General features: G+C 39.5%; 1 protein-coding gene across 39 annotated transcripts in view; it reads left to right on the forward strand.

The window, feature by feature from the left end:
- The window catches only part of NRCAM (neuronal cell adhesion molecule), a 178,198-nt gene that overhangs the window by 13,352 nt on the left and 143,220 nt on the right, over positions 1 to 21,626 (forward strand). For 2 of the 39 annotated variants that reach the window (XM_080392065.1, XM_080392089.1), the window contains exon 1: positions 7 to 224. The exons of the other annotated variants lie outside the window; for them this stretch is intronic. The gene's annotated coding sequence lies outside the window, so the exon portion shown is untranslated. Of the gene's footprint in view, positions 1 to 6; positions 225 to 21,626 lie in introns of those variants that run through there. 39 annotated transcript variants of the gene reach the window in all.

Below are 21,626 nucleotides of genomic sequence, written 5' to 3' on the forward strand. Positions count from 1 at the left end.
TACCGGCCTGGCCCTCCCCGTCCCCGCTTCAGGCTGCGGGAGCTGCCGCGCCCGCCGCACCGGCAGCCGGTGGCCGCCCCGACGGTGAGGAGCCACCGGCCCGCACCGCCTGGGCCGGGGCTCCTCCGTGGGTACGGGCGGGCGGGGCGCGGCGCGGGCTGGTCGCCGGGGCGCGGAGACCTTGTGCGGGCGACGCCGGCAGCCGCTTGATGAGGAGGCACCTGGTGAGCCCGCCCGGTGCGGCGGCGGCCGCTGCGGTGGGCTTTGTTGCGGCGGCCGGTGGGGACCTCCCGGGGGCGGGCGGGCCGGCTATAGCGCGTCGCAGCCGCGGAGCGCTCCGACCGGGCCCGGACGGGCCCGGTCGGAGACGCTCCGCGGCTGCGACGCGCCCACGTCCCTCAGCGGGTAGGTCGCCATTTCGTGCGCTGGCCGGCGGGGGCGAGGGCCCGGCGGGGGCGGTGGCGGGCGGCGTGTGCGGGAGGGAGCTGTCTGTGCTGAAGCGCCGGGATCCGCGTTTCGCCTTTTACACGTTTATTTATCAGCTGCTGCGCTTTTTTTTATTTAATTCCCCCCCCCCTCCTTTCTGCGCTTTGCTTCCTGCGGCGAGCCGCAACGCCGGTTTTGTTTAGGTATTAAAATAGCTGGAATGTGGCTGGATCCCGAGCTGTTCTTATTTGCCCTTGCTCTGCTTCCTCTCTCTTGATGGCATTAACGCAGAAAATTGCCACCAAGTCTCAGCAGCAAAGACGCCTGCTCTTCCCTTAAAAAAGTAATCGCTAACTAAACCTTCAGCAACCGCTGAACTCGGCATAGATGGGTTAGTTTTGAAGTCTGAAATGTGTTTAAACCAAGGCTTCGGAGTCTTAAGTGTAAACAGTACCTGATTAATAATGGCAAGCTGTTTAAATATTTACGATCATAGTGTGTTTCAGCACAGTCAGTACGGCTGCTGATATTGACAAGTAATCTGTGAAAGGAATACTGCTTCTTGGCTGTCTGTATAGTTAGGTAAAACAATGGAAAATGTGATATGTAATTCTGCAATGGGACCTACAGATCATGATACAGCGTTCTTTTATCCATAAGGTCCAGCTTTTCGTCGTTTAAAGAAGCCAATATTAACCACCTGGGTTTCTGTTTTTCTAATTTTCCCTGTCTTTGTATATTTCTTGATTTCTGAGTATTAAAATAAATTTTGATTCTTAATTAAGTATATTACAGAAAAGGTAGATGAAACCTGAAAACTTGATTGTGTGTAACAGGTGCGCTATTAATAATTTCAGCTTCTTCCATAATTTAATATAATAGATGTGGTAATTTATGGATAGTAGTTATATGGGACTGCGTAGAATAAATCACTGTACAACATCAGAAGGCATCTGGACTTTAAGTTTTGAGAGCAGCGTATATACCAGGAGATGCATCTTTGGTATAGTGCCATATATATATACCAATATATATATGCTGGTATTCTTTGGCAAAGGATTGGACGGAAAGAGAAGGATACTGTAGTATTACAGACTATTTCAAAGGACCTACAAGTCAGAAACCTGACATGCACGTGCAGCATATTTATAATATTTGTCTAACCTGTTTGTTATTGCCACTTGTATGATGACACCTCAGACATTTGTTAAGTTGATGGTTGTCCTTAGTTTTGAATAGGAATTGCACAGCAAGTGACCAGAGTTGCTAAAAAGCTTGATACTAAAGTCTGTAAAAGTTACTTGAATTTCAAAGTACTGTGAAATTCACTTGGGTGTCTAAAATTAGTTCTCAGACTGTATCAATACAGAATTGGGAAGGTGTTGTATTGTGAGAGTATTGAATGTAGAGAAGCAAAACCAGAAAACTACTTGACGTTGACAGAACTCAGGATCCATTGAATGAATTCACATTCTGGATTGTGCAAAGGCAACGTAGCTCAGGGAAAACTACCGCTGTGTGACTACATCAGATGATGGGGTACTGTGTACCAGCTGGTGTTAATGATGGAGCTAAAACCCTCTTCACAACTTGCAGAATAAATCCACAATTAATTATACTCATATTGGTATCTTAGTTCTGTAGTCTTACTGGTCATGGTAAAAATACTCAAAAGTCATAATGTTCAAGGTGAATGCGATCACCAGAATATGAGCCTTAGTTATCGTTCCTTATCTTCTTGCAGCAAGCATAATATAGAGCATGTATACCACAGCTTGTTTGATAAGAAGGGTTGTAATCAGAAAATCTGGCTTTTAAAAATGGTCTTTATTTTCAGAAAATGAAATAACAAATCCAGTGGATGCTTACTGTTACCTTCTGTTAGTTTGTTGTGCTTTGGTGTTTCTCTCTGGTACTCTGCCATCACTCTCTGGTGGTGGCAGAAGCTTTAGTAACCAAGTTGCAGTTTTGGAGAGTTAATGAAGTGTGTCTCTGACAGATTTTATTGGTTTGAGGATTCCAATTTCAAGTCCGGAAAAGGTAATGCTAGTCTCCCCATTCTTCCTGCTGTAGGGGAATGACTCTATATGGTATCTGGACATAACATATAATATGTTAAGGGTTTGGGCATATATTATGTTAGTAGATTATTGCACAGCTCAAATAACTCAATCAGCCTAAAAATTAGATCTCTTTTGCCTGCGGCTGTGGAATTGCTGTTAGTCTGCAGTTTCATTCATTTGTCCCAAATCACCTTGAACTCTGATTACTTTACCTTCTAGTGTATTGAAATAGTACAGTAAAGCTGGGCTATTCAGTGTTCACTGGATATGTTACTATTGTTATGTGTTATGAACAGAGTTGGTAAAACGGGAAGCCATACAGAGAAAGTGTATCTGCGTAATGTAAGCTGAGGGAATAATGTAGGAGGTTGTCTGCTGGGCAATATGCAATGAATTTGATTTTGCCTTTCTGAGTGGGCTGATAGTATTCAAAAAATTCAGTTATACTTTCTACGCAGTGATAATTTGTTGCATTTTAAATTGGTAAGTATGTGTATCGCCTATTCAGTTTAGTTTTAAAGTTTAGTTTAAACTTATGCATTTATTAATAGTCTTGTAAATATAATATTAAGGGAATTTGTAAAGAGTTAATCTCCAATAAGAAGATTAACATGATGCACCATAAGTTTTGTCCTGCCATTTGTTAACCAGGAAAGGATAGTTGCAAGCTAGCTGTATTGCTAGCTTCTGAGCTTATTCTGAGCTACTGGAGGCTGGCTGAGCTTTCAGTTATTTACCTCAATAGAAAACTGAAAGGGAAAAAGTGAACAAAGGAGGTCTGTTTTGCCTGTCCCACTTGCTGGGCTGTTGTCTTTGCCCTTTTCAGTGAAGGAGGGGGTAGAGCTGGGTCAAAGTTGAAGAACACTGAAAAGGAATTCAAGTCTTATATTGAAATCTGAATGATAGCTTAGTTTGAGTACCAAATGCATTTGTTTGAATTGATTTTTTTTCTATCTGGGGCAGCTTTAACTGACAGATGGTGATGGACTGGCATATAGACTGCTAGAAGGTACAACTAGATATGTGTTTAGACCCCGATTAAGATGCTCAGTAAACAAGTACATATCTGATGAGACTTTCAGTACTGGAGATACCGATGCTAGACACTGTGCGACACACTAGACATTTGATTGTGTGAATTAAGGGCAGACCTTTGCAGCTGGCATACATTCAGACTTACTTGTCTGGCCTAATTGCATTGCAAATACTCCTCTGGATTGCTCTTTAGCTTCTCCCTTCTAGTAAATGTTGAATAAGTACAGAAATGTTCATCTGGATCCTCTATTAGCTGTTGTTAAGAAGCTTTCAATTTTTTTTTTCTTTTGCTTTATGAATCAGGATAAATGTATCTTAGTATTCATTTTGTGAATACACTGTTTTCCTACACTGTTTCAGTTTTGAAATGGCTCAATTCATAATGTCATTACAGCTTTCCCCTTGTTAACTTTTTAGCATGGAAGCGTAACAGCTTGAATTATAAAATGTTTCTGTAAGAGCTCACAGTACCCCCATTCTACTTTAAGCAACTAAACTTTATATAAAAAGCAGCATTTCACACAGAGCATCTCAGATGCACAAAAATAGCCAAGCAAGGAAAAAAAGAGCCAGTTCAGCTTATGTGGACGTGATAACTTTAGAAAACAGCCACATTAGAAAGGAACTAGCTGTCTAAATCATCAACTAAATCAGACAGAATCAGTACAAATGTAGTCTCTCTGAATTCTGTAAATACTCATGTAAGACTGCTGAATTTGGATGTATCTCAGTGGGAATACAGTTGTCCTAGTACTTCGTCTGCACCGTTAGGTATATATGACCTTTTAATTTCCTCTGGTTTAAAGTATGTAATTGTTACTGTTTAACAGCTTGTCTGAGGAAAACAGAAGTCAATCCATAACTTCCTGGTTGTACGAGTTAGTCTTTGGCCACTAATTAGGCTTTTCCAGACAGCTACCCAAAATATTAACGTACCATTTTCCTTTACACTGTTATCTCAGTGAGGAGCTTACAGTGTTTATACATATTTTCTTTGTCTTTCTGATGTGTGACTGTCACTTCTAACTTCCTCTTTTCTGTGTTTTCAGTGGTCGCATTTGTCCAACTTGATTCTGAGGGTTCATATAAAGGAGTTGCCTTTACAGTGTCACAATGCTGTAGGGCTCTGTGTGTGTCTGCGTGTACGCAAAGGCATTGTATATAATCAATTAGTGCAAAAGACAGCTTTTGTACAAGATTTGGAGTCAGGGAACAGTTCTGCTGGTGGAGAATGATACTATGGAGTTAACTGACCAATGCATAGGCACTGGCTAAGGGAAGTTTTCCTGCTGAATATTGCAATGTGGGCAGGGTAGTAGAAATGAACAAAATTCAAAGAAAGGAGATAATGAATTATGCAAAAAAATCCATGAGGAGAACCACTGTACAAGGAGAAGGATGAAGAACAAAATGTATTACTGACTTTTGCATGAGAAAGAAGTGGTGGAAGTGAGGGAGTTGGGAACAAAATTCACTGGAAATCTTAAAAGAGAAAAGGCAACAGTCTTGGGGGTTCTGAGTAGAATAGGTTGAGAGGGAATGTATATACAACTCATGCATAAAAGTGTGGGATGAAGCAGGGGATAGCTCCTTGGTGTGAGGTGGGAAGTGCAACCAGTCTTGAGGGAGGGAAGAATTTTGAAGAGCATGTCAAAAGCAGGGAAATGCGTTACTTGAAGGGGAGCAGAAAAAATAAAACAAGAATTTGTCTTACTGTTGGTGAAGGGTTGAGGGATTTTTTGCTAGGAATTATCAAATCAGGCAATTTGAAGGAAAATGTTACATACCCCTGTTATCTTCAAGGCATATTCCCTGACATTTAAAGGGCATTTCAAGAGTATTTAAAAATTCAGTGTTGTTCATCAGTAGGCTTTTACACTACAAGTTACCTTTGGTAACAGGATAGACTGTCCTCTTCACTACTACTCCAGTGTTAAAGAAGGACTAAAAAGTGGGGTTTCCTGCCACTGTTCCCCTCTCCATGGGAATCAAAATGCTGGAGGTGCTTGACATGCCTTCTTCGTTACAATTTTCAAGTGATACCAGGAAGTGGTAAGCTTGGCAGTGGTTATTCGTTTGGTTGGATAAACAGTGACTTGGTTTAATGACGTGGTTACTGCCACTCATGAGTAGGCTGGAATCTGTAGGTCCCTCCAGCAAACCCTCCCAACCTGTAGACAGATGTTGTAGTATCTGGACAAACTAAATATACAGTAGGAAGCTTAATTCCCTTGAGTTGCTGCTCTTTTCTTGAAGATGAAAGGTGTTCTTTTGGTTTTCAGCTCAGATGATTTTGGTAGTTTTGTTGCAACTCTTCCATGGCCACAAACAAAGCCTGGTTCTCACCTTGGGTGAGATGAGAAGTTAATAGTTTGTGCTAGCCATTTTACTGTTTTTTAATCTGTTCTCACAAGCTCACAAAAGGGAGCTGTATTTCTTTTCCTTTCCCATCCTTGCAAAACTGTCCAGGATTTGAGTTCAAGTTTACAAAAGGGGAGCTGTGCATAAAAAGAGAAAAGAACAGAAATGGAGTTTTTGCATGCAGTTTTGGTTGGACAAACTGAGGCCTCTAGTCATTCTTGAGTCCTGAAGCAATAAGTTTGTGTTCTGGGCCCAGCTGCTGTGAAGAGTGGTGTTCTCCATGGATGGTGAGCATTTTCAGTTATGAGCAATGTAATGGTTCCACTGTGACGAGGTTTTGTTGTTGTTAAATCTGTTCAGGACATAATGGCAACCTGTTTTCCACATTGTGGATTGAGTTCTGAGTAACATTAACAGCTGGAGTTGGGATTGTGATGCATCAGTATTGCAGTGATCAAATCTGGAAGTCAGGAAAACAAGAGCCCTTGTGACTGGAGGTATTGGACAGGGTATGGTCTTTTCACCAGATGTAAAGAAGACCTACTTCCATTTAACACCATTTCTTATTTATAGTGAATTTCACAGACACCAAAAGATAGGGAATATCTTGGCAATGAAGCTGGAAGGAGGAGCGTATGTTCTTGAGGCTGTTGCAGAGAATCCAGTCATCTGAGCTTCTCTTTCAGTGGCAGGTGCCATTATTCTTCCCTAGGCATAGGTTTGATTAGGACATGGAACAGATAAGAACTATTATCACTCTTACTGCAATCCAGTCCAATTAATACTGTAAGGGTGTTTGTAACATCTGTGGGTGTGTGAAGGAACCACCCTTCATGTTGGAGCTGTGTGTACCTTAGGTATAATTCAGCTTGCTTTTGTCTACTCATGAGCTGGTTTTTGGTTAGACATCTAAACCAACCAACAAATCTGATGTCAGTGTTCTGCATACCAAGTGTATTTTGAATACTCCTGAAGTTTGTCTGTGTGGTTTTTACGTCATCTAATGTCTTTGAAAGCATCACATAATAAAGGAAAGAGGATTCCACCTACTGCTTCTCTGAGATTGAAGGCATAGAGCTGGGAAAACAGTTTTCTGTAACTTTTTGCTGGATATATAATACAAAGCGCATATGGAAGCTGCATGACTGCTCCCCTGTTACATGGGCTAACATGTGGCTGTCACAGGAGCAGCACTAATAACTGGACTACAGACCCTGGTCCATCCTTATTGGATGTTTTTATCTATATCTATCTTGCATGATATACAAAATCGTAGAAGTTTCTATATTTTACAGCTCTGACACCTTTCATGTGCAAATAGTCTTTTAAATATCTCGTTTTTTCCCTCAAAAGCATTTCATGTATTTATGGAACTTGGAGTCTAGTAGCCAGCATTTCAGTGTATTACAGGGTGTAACATCTTTTCCCAGACAATATCAAACATCTAATATCAATATAAATTGAAACTTCAGGTGTTATTGTAGGGAATTTTGGAAAGTTTTCTGCTTTCTTGTAGTTTGGGCAAAATGAGGAGCATCTTAAATTATCTGCTAGCTATTTCTGCATGATAAAGTTGAATCACAGAACAGTCGGGGTTGGAAGGGACCTCTGAAGATCCAGTCCAAGCCCCGGCTAAAGCAGGTTCACCTAGAGCAGGTTGCAGAGTCACATCCAGGTGGGTTTTAAATATCTCCAGAGAATACTCTGCAGCCTCTGTGGACAGCTTGTTCAGAGCTCTGTTACCCTCCAGGTAAAGAAGTTCTTGCCCATGCTCAGCTGAAATTGCCTGTTTCTGCCCATTGCCACTTGTCTTGTCGCTGGGACCTGCTGAAAAGAGCCTGGCCCCATCCTCTTGACACTCTCCCTTAACATATTTTTACACGTTGACAAGATGAAGTATAAGCAATTACATAACTGGAAAGCAAGCCAGCCCAGGTGACTAAAAGCTAAATTATCTGTTAGACCTCGTAGGTGGTAGTTGTATGAAGTACATTTTTAACTTAAAAAAGATAAAACATGTGGGAACATACAAAGGTGAGTGTGACCACCAGAGGGCAGACACATTGTTCAATGACTCCAAACCAAAATCCTTAGAAAAAAGACTGCCTGTGGCTGTAAAAATACGGGGGGTACCGACTTAATAAGTAACACACTATCGATATACAGAATTTCATACACTGAAAAATATAATACTGTTTAGTGTTTAAGATGAAAGTAAATATGTCTGCTTAGAACTCCTCTGTGGTTTTGTATTTCTACAGTGGAAGTCACAACAGTTCATCAGATCATGTAGTTTGACTTGTAAATAGTGAGTTGTTAAACTTAACCCATTTACCTTTATATTGAGTCCAGTAATTTTAATTCAAGCATGTTTTCCAGGACCATGTCCTTCTTCATTTGAAAATGAAAAATGCACTCCTTTAATAGTTTCTTTCTTGTAGTTAAAGAATAGCTTAATTCTGTCTGAATTAAAGCTCATGTTTTCATAAAGACCCCCCAGCATTTACATATTCTTCTTTTCCTTTTTATTATTAATAATATTTGTGTGCTTTAAAGCATGTAATTTTGCTCTTCGGTGTGTAATGGAAAATAAACATTATGGGCCTAAAATTAAATACTTCAATAAAGTAGCCTTTTTCAGGAATTCTGTACTGTTTTTAGTGAAAGATGTTGTTGAGTAATTTTTATTTAGCTTTCTTGCTAGGAAGGTAGGTGCTTAATTAAAGCATATCCTGTGTTGGCTTTTACTGTTCATGCATCATCTCAAGATACAGTGGTAGTGTCTTTATTTTCCTCAAAAACTCTCTTAGAAAGGAAAGCAAAGTCTTTATCCCATTGTTTCAAAGTCACAGTATTCTTTAGAGGCAAGTCTTAAGAGCTTTGCTTGCCCCCTGGGGGTCTCAATTCTACCAGTTGTGCTGCAGTGAAGCATCATCAAAATAGCCTTAAATGCTGGCCCAGATTTCCCATTTCCCCACTGTTGTTTTCAGCAGGCAAGGTTACCTTAACAGCAGGATTTCTGGAGAAGTCCTTTGTAAAATGGTTTGCAGGTATCATCCCCAAAACTTGTATCTGTGGGAATTTCTCCAGGTTCTGAAGTTGTATATTCCTTTTCACAACCTTCGTGCTCCCTTGGCATTGAAATATGGGTGTAGCTTTCTCATTGCATCCTGGGAAATACACCAGCAGAATTGAGAGCAGTATCACAGGAATTAATGATTTATTAGGATTTGTATCTTCATAGTTCACTTGGCAAACGTGTACGAGCTCCCTGCCCCCCCCCCCCCCCCCCCCCCCCCCCCCCGATGTCTAGAAGCATAGAAACATCTAAAAATAAACCTCAGTTGCTCTTAATTGTTGGTTGATTTTTGCATCTGGGTTTTTGAAAATTTCAGTTAGTCATAAGACTTGATAACTCTACAAGGGCTGAATTCTGTCCCTTTAATACAGTGACATAAACACTACTGTAGAGAACACATGCAATAGCTGTATTCTGTTGGAAGCTAATGCAAAAGTCGGCATTAGTAGGAAGATTGGCCTTTATGTTCATTGTATAGATGCTTACAAGTGTTTTCTTTTCTCTCCCGAGGTAAAAGCTGTCATAGAAGAGTCAGAGATCTCTGTGAGTCCCATGCCCGGCTTAGTTTAGGTGACATGATATTGAAAAACACACCAACAGTTACAAACCATACTCATGACAAAGAAGTTTCACACAGCAAGCTAAAGTAAATAAATACCATTGGTTTTATTATTGTAGATAGGAAAGTTCAAATTAGACATTAATATCTAGCTTTCTGTTTTGACTGCTAATAAAAAGACATATTAATTAGAATGGAAGAGATAAGAGTAAGAAAGTGCTGAAACCAGAATTAAGTGTGAAGATAACAAAATGAGGGAGACAGAGCAAACATTAGAGGTCTATGTAATTATATGCAAACAGCTACTATCAGAATAGAATGATGATTTCTTGTTTACTAAAAGAAAACCTCAAGCTATTTTAGTGAATAGTAATGACTGTGAAGTATTGTCTGAATTGACAAAGAATTAAGTAAAAAAAAAAAAAAACATAGTGAAAAAAAAATTGGTTGTAAGATTCTCCTTATAAATACTGCACGTCTGTTCCTTGTCTTGCTGCTCACAAGTGGGAAAATGACCTTTCACTGGTGGCATGTTGATCTAGGCTCCAGTGATTACTCCCCAGACTAGAACACACACACAGACACGCACACACACACGTTCTGAATTGTGATAGAATGCCGAAATGAAATAGCAAGTTAGTACAAGCACATATTTCTCTGAAGATGCAAAATAATGCTGATCCCTAAAGTTGGGTGCCTGACTTATCCTGGATAGTAAAGGATAGTGTGAGACATCTGCTTCTGAAAGCATGTCTATAAAAATAGTTGAATATTTGCTTTTATTAATGGGAGGTTTTATCTATGGTTGTGGGAAATTATAATTCACTATGGTGAGCTAATGCACTACTTTGACTAATATTTGATGGTTTTCAAAAATAGAACTCGGGATTAGTGGAATTATGAATTTGCATTTCATAATGAATTATTTGATTATAATTAGATTAATTTCCCCCAGTTTCAATATTAAATTAGTTTTATAATTAACAAAAGAAGGAACTAAATTGATGTTGTGTTAGCCTTGCCTTGAAATAAGACTTGGAATTCAAACCACTTTATGTACTGTTAAATATATTGCTGTTTGTCATTAAATATTATCTATCAAAATTAGAGCTATTGGTAATTTTTAACACTAAATATCGCTGGAAAAAACCACCCATCACTTTTCTGATAGAATACAAAATGTAACTCAACCTTTGTAATGTAATTCAATTTCTGAACACTAGTTCTCAAACAAAGACTTGCGCAGTCTGTGAATAGGACCCAGAAGAACAACATTTTTTAGGTCCCTTGTCTTCTTTATCCCTCCATTGCTGTTTCTACCATCCTGTGGTAGACTTTCAAATACCTGCTATTAAGGCACAGGCAAGTAATTAGTATGTAAATCTTATTTTGAATGCATTGTGTAATAAATAGTAGGCACAATACTGTAAAACAAAACTTAAATGTTCCTTTTAAGAAGGCTTACATAAATGTAATTAGACAGTCAGACTTTGAAGTAAGTATCTTAAAACCTTTGTTTGTTGTATAATGACCTCGTGAGTTTTCATACAAAATTATTTTCTAAATTTTGTGTGTTCTTTGAGGCAGTGGTTATCTGTTCAAACACTACCAGTCCTAATGAGATTGTAATTTATGATTACAGCTTTTAGACACAATTAATGGGTACAATGCAGTTCGTTTTTTTAACTTTACATTTTTAAAGAATATTAAAGCTTGCTTCACTAAATACATTGACACTGGTCAGAAAAATATTATTATTTTACTGTCCAGTACTACAGTTTAAAAACGGTGTGTGAAAGGACGTTTGGTGTAAGTAGTCTACTTTCAGAAGTATTCCATGTACCTCACTCATCAAAAGTTTTCTTTGCTATTAATGAAGCTGAATTTGAGGCCATTAATCTTATTGGGGACATGGAAAAGAAAACTTGGATTTATATACAGCTAGTTTAATTCTGAATAGTGCTTTAATACTGAAAGGCTAACAGCTATATTGCAAAGAAAATCTGCAGATGGCTGAGGGAGATGGCACCATTATAGAGTTTGGAGAATCAGCATGGCCAGATTATCCTCACTGACTTAATCTTCAGCATGAATGGATGATATGGTGTTATAATCAAATTTTTAATTAGATTAACAAAACTTGATGACAGAAAGGTAATGAGTTTTGAGACTTTATTTCATTAAACTTTGAAGTGGGGGGTGAGGAGGGTGGAGCTTCCCTTACCCATCCAGCCAACTGTCCAGAGAATTGATAATGGTTTTAATGTTAAACTGACAATTTCTAATTATTACAAGTATCATCATACAGTAGCTACAAATAAAAAGCTTTCCATTATATGTATTTCTGTTTATTCTCCAAGCTGTGGTTTCTGCTAAGGTTATTTTATTTGTATTTATTTTTCAGGTTATGTATTAATGTACTATAAATGTAAAAGTGCCTGAATTGGCTTCCTGTGAGCAAGTTTAGGTCAGAGAGCAGGAAAGTCACTTTTATGCAGTGCTGTCTGATCTGAGGTCAGTATTAGTCAAGGGGTTGGTGTCCATTCATAGTCAACAGTATAACTGACCTCTTCAGCAACTTTGAGTGTTCTTCTGTAACTTAATACACGTACACATGTGTTATCCCTGTGGGTTTTTTTCTTGATTGTCTGATCCCTTTACTGTCTTGGATAATTGAAATGTAACTGTGCTGTTTCAGGTTGGGGGGTGGGGGAAATGAAGATGGGAATGATACCATATGAGGAGATGACTGTAGTGCACATTGCCACCAGTTCCCAGCTGGTCCTAAGGTGTAAGCTGTGTGTAAGATATACTGCCACCCATCACTATCAGGTCAAGACAGTCACTGTATAAAGGTCCTAGCTAAGGAAAACTGTTGGAATCACTTAACGGTGTATATAAAGAAATAAGAATAAAAGCAAGCTTGGGTGTTGTGGTTTTTTGAGAAGCCAGAGTTATGAAGCTGATTACACTTGGACTGATCTGAAAACTTGTAATCCAAGTGGTAGATACCTTCGCTTGGGTAATACTATTCTAATCCTATCTGGGTAGTATTTTAAAGTACTTGCAGGAGCATTGGTGACACAGTGAATTTACTGTGAGTATTTGAGAAAAAAAGTGTGAGAAGTATTTGGGGGTTTATTTTTCCATCTGGTGTCATTAAGATTACAGGAAAATGTCTCAGTCTTTAGGGCTTTTTCTGATCTGCCTTCTATGTAAAATGGGAGTAATGCCTCTAGGATTAATCTGAAGCTTGAATTGGGCTTTTGATCACTTTCCATCATTTAGTTCAGCACACTTTTGATAAAACAGATATTTCTAGGTATTATGCCAAAAACTTTAATCTGGAAACCATTAAGGAAGCAACACAGATGCAGACAAAGTAGGCTTAATGTGGTGGTAAATGTTGGGAAGTGATGGGGTAGTGTTTTCCTTGAAAAAGACGATGTAATCCTTTGTCTCCAAATAACTTTCCTGATAGTGTTGCAGTCAGACAGCTCTTTGTTTAAAGGATGGATAGGAAAAGTAATTGACTGGCTTCTGTTTTGTTGGGTAACGCTCATCTGGAGAATCTAATTTCTCAGATAGGGTCTGATGGTTCTTTATTGGATGGTGATGGGAGTCTTTTAAGCTGGATTAGATGAGACTCCACAAAATGTTTTCTGCTGTTTGTGCAAAATGTGTTTCTCTTTGTTACTTTTAAGTTCTGCATGAAACGTTTCCTGGCTGTCCTGCATGTATACAGAAGACTGCTGCGTAGCCGGCAACAGTTTTGGCTGCCTTGGGGATTCTCTGGGAATGTCAGGTTCTCTACCTAGGATGCTATTCAGACACTTAAGTGTACAAGCAACTCTTACCAGTTGGCCTATGCACGGCAGGAGCTGCCTGGGAAAACTTCAGGAACTGCCCACAATTCCTAATTGGAGAGGTCCTGTTTACCAGCTGCTTTGTTGTAAATGCAGGTGGAAGTTCAGTCAATCACCATGCTTTGCAGGGACACAAGGGACTGATTTGAGAGATTTCAGATGAACAGTTTCTGAACCATGCTGGGAGCTGGTGAATATGTGTGCTGGATATGCGCACAGGTGTAGTCTTGATACCTAAGACTTAACTACAGGATGCACTTGAATTTCATTCTTTCTTTTTTTCTCCACAAATTCTGTAGACCTTGGCACAATATAAAGTATATTGTTTTAAACCATAATTTGATAGTAGAATCAAGATAAAGGAACTGATACACGCTTGAAAAAGTTTCTGGGAAATTTTTACAGTATTTTGCCATTTTTTATGGAAGCACAGTATGTCTTAAAGTGTAGTTTCTGTGCTAGTGTTTGCTGCTAACTTTACAGCCATTGCCACATACAGCACGTAGTGTTTCAAATAGGGTACTATAGCTTCTGGAATTGGAGGTTTTTATTCTAATGACAACAGTGGTGTAAAAATGTTAGTACTTAGTCAGGACAGCGTCGCAGTGGAGTTGAGCAGTGGGAAATTGCAGCAAGTCTCTGACCTTTCAGTTGATAAAGGCTGGGAGATTATTGCCACAAACCTATCCTTCTCTCTTGGGCATCTGCTTTTAGTTGCTGTCAGAGATGAGACCTTGGGCTAGATGGATCTTTGTTATTATGCTAAGCGAATGTCAGATTTGGTAGGTCATGCAGCACTTGTATTTGCAAATTTAAAGAGACCATCGGACTTAAAACTAAACCAGCTCTGGGCTTGGAAGCCTACTGGACTATCTAGAGTATCTTTCTGAGAAATGTTAGTGTAATAATTGAACATACCTGTAAATGTAGCTTTGTGTGTGTGTTTATGCATACTAAGAGTGAAATCTGTCCTCCTAACTTACTCAGCTATACCAGAATTTGAACTATTTGGTATAGGGCAGCAAGCCAGCCTGCCCAGTACAACTTTGTTTTTAGCATTTTGCCTAATGATGAGAAAGAAAAACTCTCTGAAGACCAGTCCAATGAAGTACTGGTCCTTCTTTCCTTAAAAGCATTAAGGAATCATTAGCATGTTATATCTAACTTTGAATTTGTTCCTGTGCTGAACAGGGTAGGAGGCAAGTGTTTAAACCAGGGGACTTTTAGAAATCCCTTCCAACCTTAACCACTCTCTGATTCTGCTAGTCCCCTCTCCAAATCAGAACGAGTCTGTCTGTAGTTCTTCTGTGGGTGAATATTTCAGAAGTATAGGAAGGAAGAACACACTTTCTTTTCCAGAGATCAGGGCACAGAAGTAGGCGATCATGGTTTTATTTTTTTGCTGGCCTTCAGGGGTTTCAGTCACTTCTGCACTCGGTGTCCTCACTGCCGGGACCCAGGGTGTACTGCTTGAAAGTTTCCATCTGCCCTGAGCCCCTGTGCAACAGGGAATGGCTGGGAGAGCTGATATACCAGACCACGCTCTCTGATGAGCCTGCATTCTGTAATAAATCATCAGCGGCTGTGCTCAACCAGCTCTTCTCACATGGGGCTTGAAGTTGGATCTCTCATCCTTAGGTATGTGCTCTGGCACCTGGCTGAGGAGAAAGCTGGTAGGAGTAACACCATTTCTGCTTCTCAAAAGTAGTTGTGATCCCATCACATCTGACTTCCTCAGTTGTCCTAGAGAACTTGAGGACTTCAGGTGCTTGGTGACATCACTTAGAGAGGTGTAGAGTGTTACACAGAAGATAAGTGTTTATCTACCCAGAATATGTGCTTTTGTGCTTGGGAGGATGAATGAAGCCAACTCTCTAGGAAATGCTGAGGCTGAATTGGGACTTGTGTAGTGTATTTGTGTGTCTGCCTACACGCAGGGACTTTTTGATACCACAGTCTGAATTGCTGTTCAGAATTTAAGTGGGATAAGGTGAGTTAGCATAAGGATTAATATTAACTTCCCACTCTAAAGTTATAATCTGCTTTATTAATGGCAAATCTTTGTGTAACCAGCGCACCCCTGGTTGTGAGTAATTCACCAAACTGGAACATCAGGCTTTACTTTGTGGTGATAGTTCTCTAATTTAATTTATATTTGTACTAAAAGACTAGACTTCAGTTCATACTGATGTGCTGTTTATGTATACCACAAAGGTTACAAAAGGGCTTTTGCTTTATGAGTACTCCAAAAGCAGTTTGACTACATGAGTGCAACTCCTGGTTTGGATGTCGCATTTGTGAACAGAAGACATTGATTTGATGTCACAAGTATTTTTAACAGGATTACAAAATGCAAATAGCATTATGTAAGACAGATTACCTATGGCTTTAATGCAGGATTGTTTTTAAGCCAGAGGCTACATTTTGCAGGGTTATGTATGTTTGTTTATAACCGAGCACATTAGGATTATACTCAGTAGGATACCATTTTCCAAATCCTTGATATTTTCAGGTTAAATGACTTCATTTTTTAAATTTCAAATTATGAAATTAAAAAGTGAATTGTGATTATTTTTTTAAACAGCTTTCAAGATGGATAGCTTCTTTGTTTAGGATTATTACAAACAATCTGATTTGTGTAGGTAAAATTGGAAAATACTGTTTTCCATCATAACCCCTATAAACTTTTTCTTCAGGCAGAGAGCCACTTGGTTCCAAAAATGCCACAAAAAGCCAAAATGAATTTCCTGCAAGGCAGTGTGTATATGGATGACGTTTCACATTGCCAAGCACATCAGTGAAATGTTAATTTTGTACTGAACTGCAAGGAAAATCTTACAGGCAGTTGAACTCCAGATGATTTCTGGAAGGTCTCATATGTACAGTACCACAAGTTCTTGACCTTTTAGTGAATGAAATTTCAGGAAGCTTACACAGCTGGCACAGAACAGCTTCATTTGGCTCTGCATTGTTGTCATTGCTTTATGCTCCGAATGCCTGAAATGTGCCACTCCCTATTAGACAGACATGAGAAAGAAAGTCTCTTACAAAGGTAATGTTTCCTTTTGGAAAGCTGAAGTGTTTGATGTACTCAGCAGCCAAGGTTCCCTATTAACAGATTTAACTGGAAGCATGCTTTTTTTGTCCCTGCAAACTCGTTGCAATTTTTTGTATTTCACTGTGGTTTATGCCCAGTTTCATTCAAATATGTTGACATCTTCTAGTTTGAGCACCAGATTTCTTCTAAACCTTTATTACCTTGGAGTTTTTCTCAGGGAAACATTTGGCACCTGCATTACAACGTGCATTTAATATATACAGGCTGAGGAAGAAAAAGTAGAAACTTAAGAGTTAAAAAAACCCCAAAGATTTAAGCACTTGTGAAATGTTAGTATTGCACATAGAAATGCAAGCAAACCCCCCTCACCACCACCACCTATAGCTTGCATGGAGGTAGTTTCTTCCTTCTATTTTAAAGAATAAAGGTTTTCTTTTGTTCTGTGACTTATGTTCACAACTCTTATTATAACAAGCTAGTTTTCCCATCAGCTTAGTTTTCATTTCTGCAGAGCACTGTTCTATGAGTACCAAAATATAGCTCCCAAATGCTAGAGGCTATAAGGAGTTTGAATGTTATGGAGATAATCATAGCCTATCCTATTTAGATGATAAATTCTTGTAGTATTCTCAGTCTGCCATTACTAGGTAGTATTCGGATGGATACTGATGTGGTCTGCAGGGGGATGATTATTTATTTCTGAGAGACTTGAGAAGTGGGATGCTGACATTAAGGATTTTTTGATTGTGATAGCTTCTGGTAAAAACTGGCTGGAAGGCACCTTAAGAAAAGCCCCTTTTAAGTGATTACACACAATTTATATTCAAAGAGATAAAAATACAATGTGGTGTGAAGTTTGATGTTCTTTGAATGCCAAGGAAGCAGCTGAGAAAGCCCATGGCTTCCTGCTAACCTCAGCTCTCCCTGTACACCTCAGTTTCAAGTAGGCAGGAATTAGTCCTGGAGACATGTGTTTGGCTCTTAAATGACAGTCTGCTCAAGGACATACCTGTGATTTGCATGGCTTTCACATCGCTGCTCTTGAATATACGGGACTAGTGGAGGTAACACTTTCTTGTACTCATGCTCTGCCTTCTAAAGGGCTGAAAGTGCTGCAACAGAGAAGAGGGATAGAGTTTGGGAGAATGAAATCTGTATAAAGTCACTTGGCAGCCTGCTCCAGGCAGTAGTGATGAAGTAATTACCTTTAGGTGAAGATGAAGTGTGGGCATTCCCATTGAAACGCGATTATTCAGTGGTGGCTGAACATATTTCAGTAATTTAAGTCCTCTCTAACAAAAATAAACAGTTTTCCCTTACCTCTCCATTGCTCCCATGCTAACCCCAGACCTTTTCCATGCACTTTTCTAAAGGTATTTGAGCAAATAAAGGTGTTTGTGCTTGCAGCCCAGAAAACCAACTGTGTCCTGGGCTGCATCAAAAGAAATGTGGCCAGCAGGTCAAGGGAGATGATTCTCCCCCTCTGCTCTCATGACACCTCACATGGAGTACGGCATTCAGGTCTGGGGCCCCAGTGTAAGAAGGGCATGGACGTGTTGGAGTGAGTCCCGAGGAGGGCCATGAAGATGGTCAGAGGGCTGGAGCACCTCTCTTAGGAAGACGGGCTGAGAGAGTTGGGGTTGTTCAACCTGGAGAAGAGAAGGCTCCAGGGAGATTTTATAGCAGCCTTCCGGTACCCAAAGGGGCCTACAGGAAAGCTAGAGAGGGACTTTTGACAAGGGCATGTAGTGCTAGGACAAGGGGGAATGGCTTTAAGCTGAAAGAGGGTAGATTTAGGTTAGATAGTGTGAAGAAATTCTTTGCAGTAAGGGTGGTGAGGCACTGGAACAGTTTGCCCAGAGAAGTAGTGGGTGCTTCATCCTTGGAAGTGTTCAATGCCATGTTGGATGAGGCTTTGAGCAACCTGGTCTAGTGAAGGTGTCCCTGCCCATGGCAGGGGAGTTAGAACTAGATGATCTTTAAGGTCCCTTCGAACCCAAACTGTTCTGTGATTCTAGGAAATAACCTAATAGGAAATTTTTATGTGACAAATGCTATTAAAATAAGTACTTAAAATTGTTTTTCAAAGTGACAGTTCTGAATTGTCTCAATCACACTTGCAATATAGACTAACCAGGCTCCATGTCTGTTCTTGTTTCCTGTACTAGACATAGGGACTGTGAGTTCCTGATAAGACTAAGCTGTTTACTTTTCTTACTGTGCATGATTTAAGCCTGTATAAGATGCTTAAGCAAGCTTTATAAAATAAACTGAAACTGGGAGAGAATAGTAAAGACAGCTCTGTGATATGGACGCTTAACTTCTCTTTTCTGGAGTAATATCAGTGTACTTATTAAACTTCCTGAATTTGCCTTCTGTTGTAAATAATGCATGGAAGAAAGTGAAGTGGAAGGACATGCATACAATGCAATTTGTTCTCTGTGTTCTTCGCCTCTCCCTATTGCATCCTCAGTTGGCTCTGAATGGACAGGAGGAGTGAAGAAAAAATTATCTTTCTGAAATGTGTTTTGTAGACCATTACCAAATGTTTTCTGTGCTGAAGTTACTCAATTCGTAAAAGGTGAAATAGTATTTGTTGAATGCTTGTAGATGCTGAAATGTTTTTATCACTTCATTTCACACACAAAACTTAGGGATCCACCCTGGCCTTGAGTTGCAGGGCATTAATTAAAATCTAAGTGTTTTTTTTAATGCAGATAGAAAAAATTATAATAGGGTGAGAGGTAGTAGAACTTTCATATTATGAAAGCTGATTTTTCATTTTCTACAAAAGGTATGTCTAGCAGTGACTCATGTTTAGAACACTAAGCTAAACTGTGATACTTCCTTTGAATATTAATTTTCAGTGTGAGGTCTATGAATCTTGCCCTTGTAGGTGCATCTGTTCAGAATTAACATTTTCACTACAGTTGAAGTAAAACTTAAGCTCAATATCCATCTTTTAAATTAGGAAATATAGTTTGTAATGTCCAGTATATTTTAGGCCTTGCTATAAGGGTAGCTAAAACTACCACTTACCTTGATTCTAAATTAATCCATTCTGTAGTTTGATATAAGAAGCTGATATTCTCATGGGTTTGTAACCTTTTTCTTAATGAACTAACTATAACTTCAAAATTTTTCTGGCAATCATGTATAAGTGTACATTTTTCCTGTGACATATGAGATACAAATAAAGAGTCTTTTGGATGAAGAGTTTTTTCTAGCTTTTGTAGCGAAGACTACAATAGTTGGTACATGAAGATGTGTTTAATATTTGTACATATTGTTTGACATGCCTCAGTTTTGAGTGCTTTCATCCATTGTCAAATTTGGCATTTATTAGTAAATTAATCTATCTTTAGAATTGATTTTTAATTTTTTTTCCTTTGTGTCATTAATAGAAGTATAACTTTTTTTTTTAAAGAAATCTTGTTGGTGGTAGTGTTTGGGTAATCTTGATGAATGAATGGGACTGTCTGGTTCTCAGAATGAACAGTCTATTGGTGTAACATAGTCCCAAACTACTTTTCATTAGTAGTTTCTTCTTTGAAACGAAGCATGTCTCTCTGCTTCTTGCCTCCAAGTGCAAAACACCTTGATGAAAACAAGGATCTAAGATGACACACCCCTTGACCTACACTGCTGGTTCTTGGCTTTTGCAGTATGTACCCTGAAATGTGTATTGGGTGAATGGGTGTGAAACAGCACTGTGATGGAACAGTAGGACAGCACTGATTGTTTACCGGGGTGAGAGTGCTGCTGGGAAAAGTGGCGGCTTTCTCTCTTGCCTTCACACTTACTGAGCTACAGGTGTTGGCTTTGGTCTTGCTCTTTTGCACCGCTGCCTCGGTCCAGCTGAGTGATCTGCAGGGCACGTGTGTCACAGGCATGCCTCGTGTCAAGCGCAATGCAAGGGGGAGGTTTGACTTCCTGGAGTTGGAAAGTATTTCCTTTTTTTGGACTGATACAGGGAGGGAGTAAACATATAGAGGTGTAATAGATACAACTGCAGTGAAACTTGTTAGTTTCCACCATGTCTTTACCCCATAAGCTCATTTAAGTGAGGGAGAGAAATGATGGTGCTTCTGTGAAGCCTGAGGCATGCGACAGTTCTTTTCATTGGTACAAATAAGCCAGAAATTGGCAGAGCTGTTTAGCAGTGAGTTAGTAGAGCTGAAGTAAGTATAGTGAATGTCTGACAAGTTCTTTACTACCTCCATCTCACATCAGTGCATAAATTAAAGCTGTTTTTTCCTCTGAGAGCAGAAGGATGCCAGTCTACCTGGGGAGGGTAGAAGCACTTGTCTGGCAGCTCTAGAAAGGTTAGGTCTTAACGCTGAGTTTCATCTTTCTGGACTCAGTCTTTCCTTGAAGAGGCTGACGTGGCTCTCTGACCAAAAGGTCATGGGTTTGTTTTACACTGCAGATGTGAGTATGGTGATGATCTAGCCTTCTGTTTTCCAAAGCTGTATTAAACCAGTGTGGCCCAGCCAACATTACTGCTTACTCAGCCTGTTCTAGGAATTCAAACAATTAGCTATAGATAATATCACCTAATTCCGCTGTGAAATGAAAGAGAATGGGTGGTCAAAAACCTCCTGACAAGAGCTGTTTTGCTTCAAATAATGCAAATGAAGCATCCTAACCCAGTGAGCAGGGAGCTTTTCTTCTGTAGCCATGGGGTTTTGTTCCCTTTTCTGACAGACTGCGTATCCTTTCATCTCCATGATTAGTAGAGCTACTGCTACGGTCAGTCTGAAATGGTAAGTGTATGTCTAGCTGATGTTGGTCTCTCTTGCATTTAGGAAGTCTCTGCACAAGCATGTTTAGCTGTCTTTATGTCCAAGCTTGTTAATGGTCAGTAACAAGCTACTATAAATTTGCAGATCACTGCTTACTCCGGTCTCTTTGTCAGAGATGTGAGGAAAAACTAGTATCTCTGCATAATTAAAGTGCTAAATGTATCGCAAGAGAGGGAATATTTAGTGGATTTTTTTTTTTTCCTCAGCAGCAAGCGGTGTCTTTAACATGATCTCTTCCATAATCATTTTGAGAAAACAGAAGTTGGACTTTATTAGTTCATCATGTTTTTTGGTGAGTCTTAGTGAGAAAGTATCTGTATCCTAAAGCCAGTTTTGCAGACTGTTTGTCTATTGAAAAAATAATCTATTAAGAT

The sequence above is a fragment of the Falco punctatus genome (genome assembly GCF_963210335.1).
Source record: "Falco punctatus genome assembly, chromosome: 6".
NCBI lineage: Eukaryota > Metazoa > Chordata > Aves > Falconiformes > Falconidae > Falco > Falco punctatus.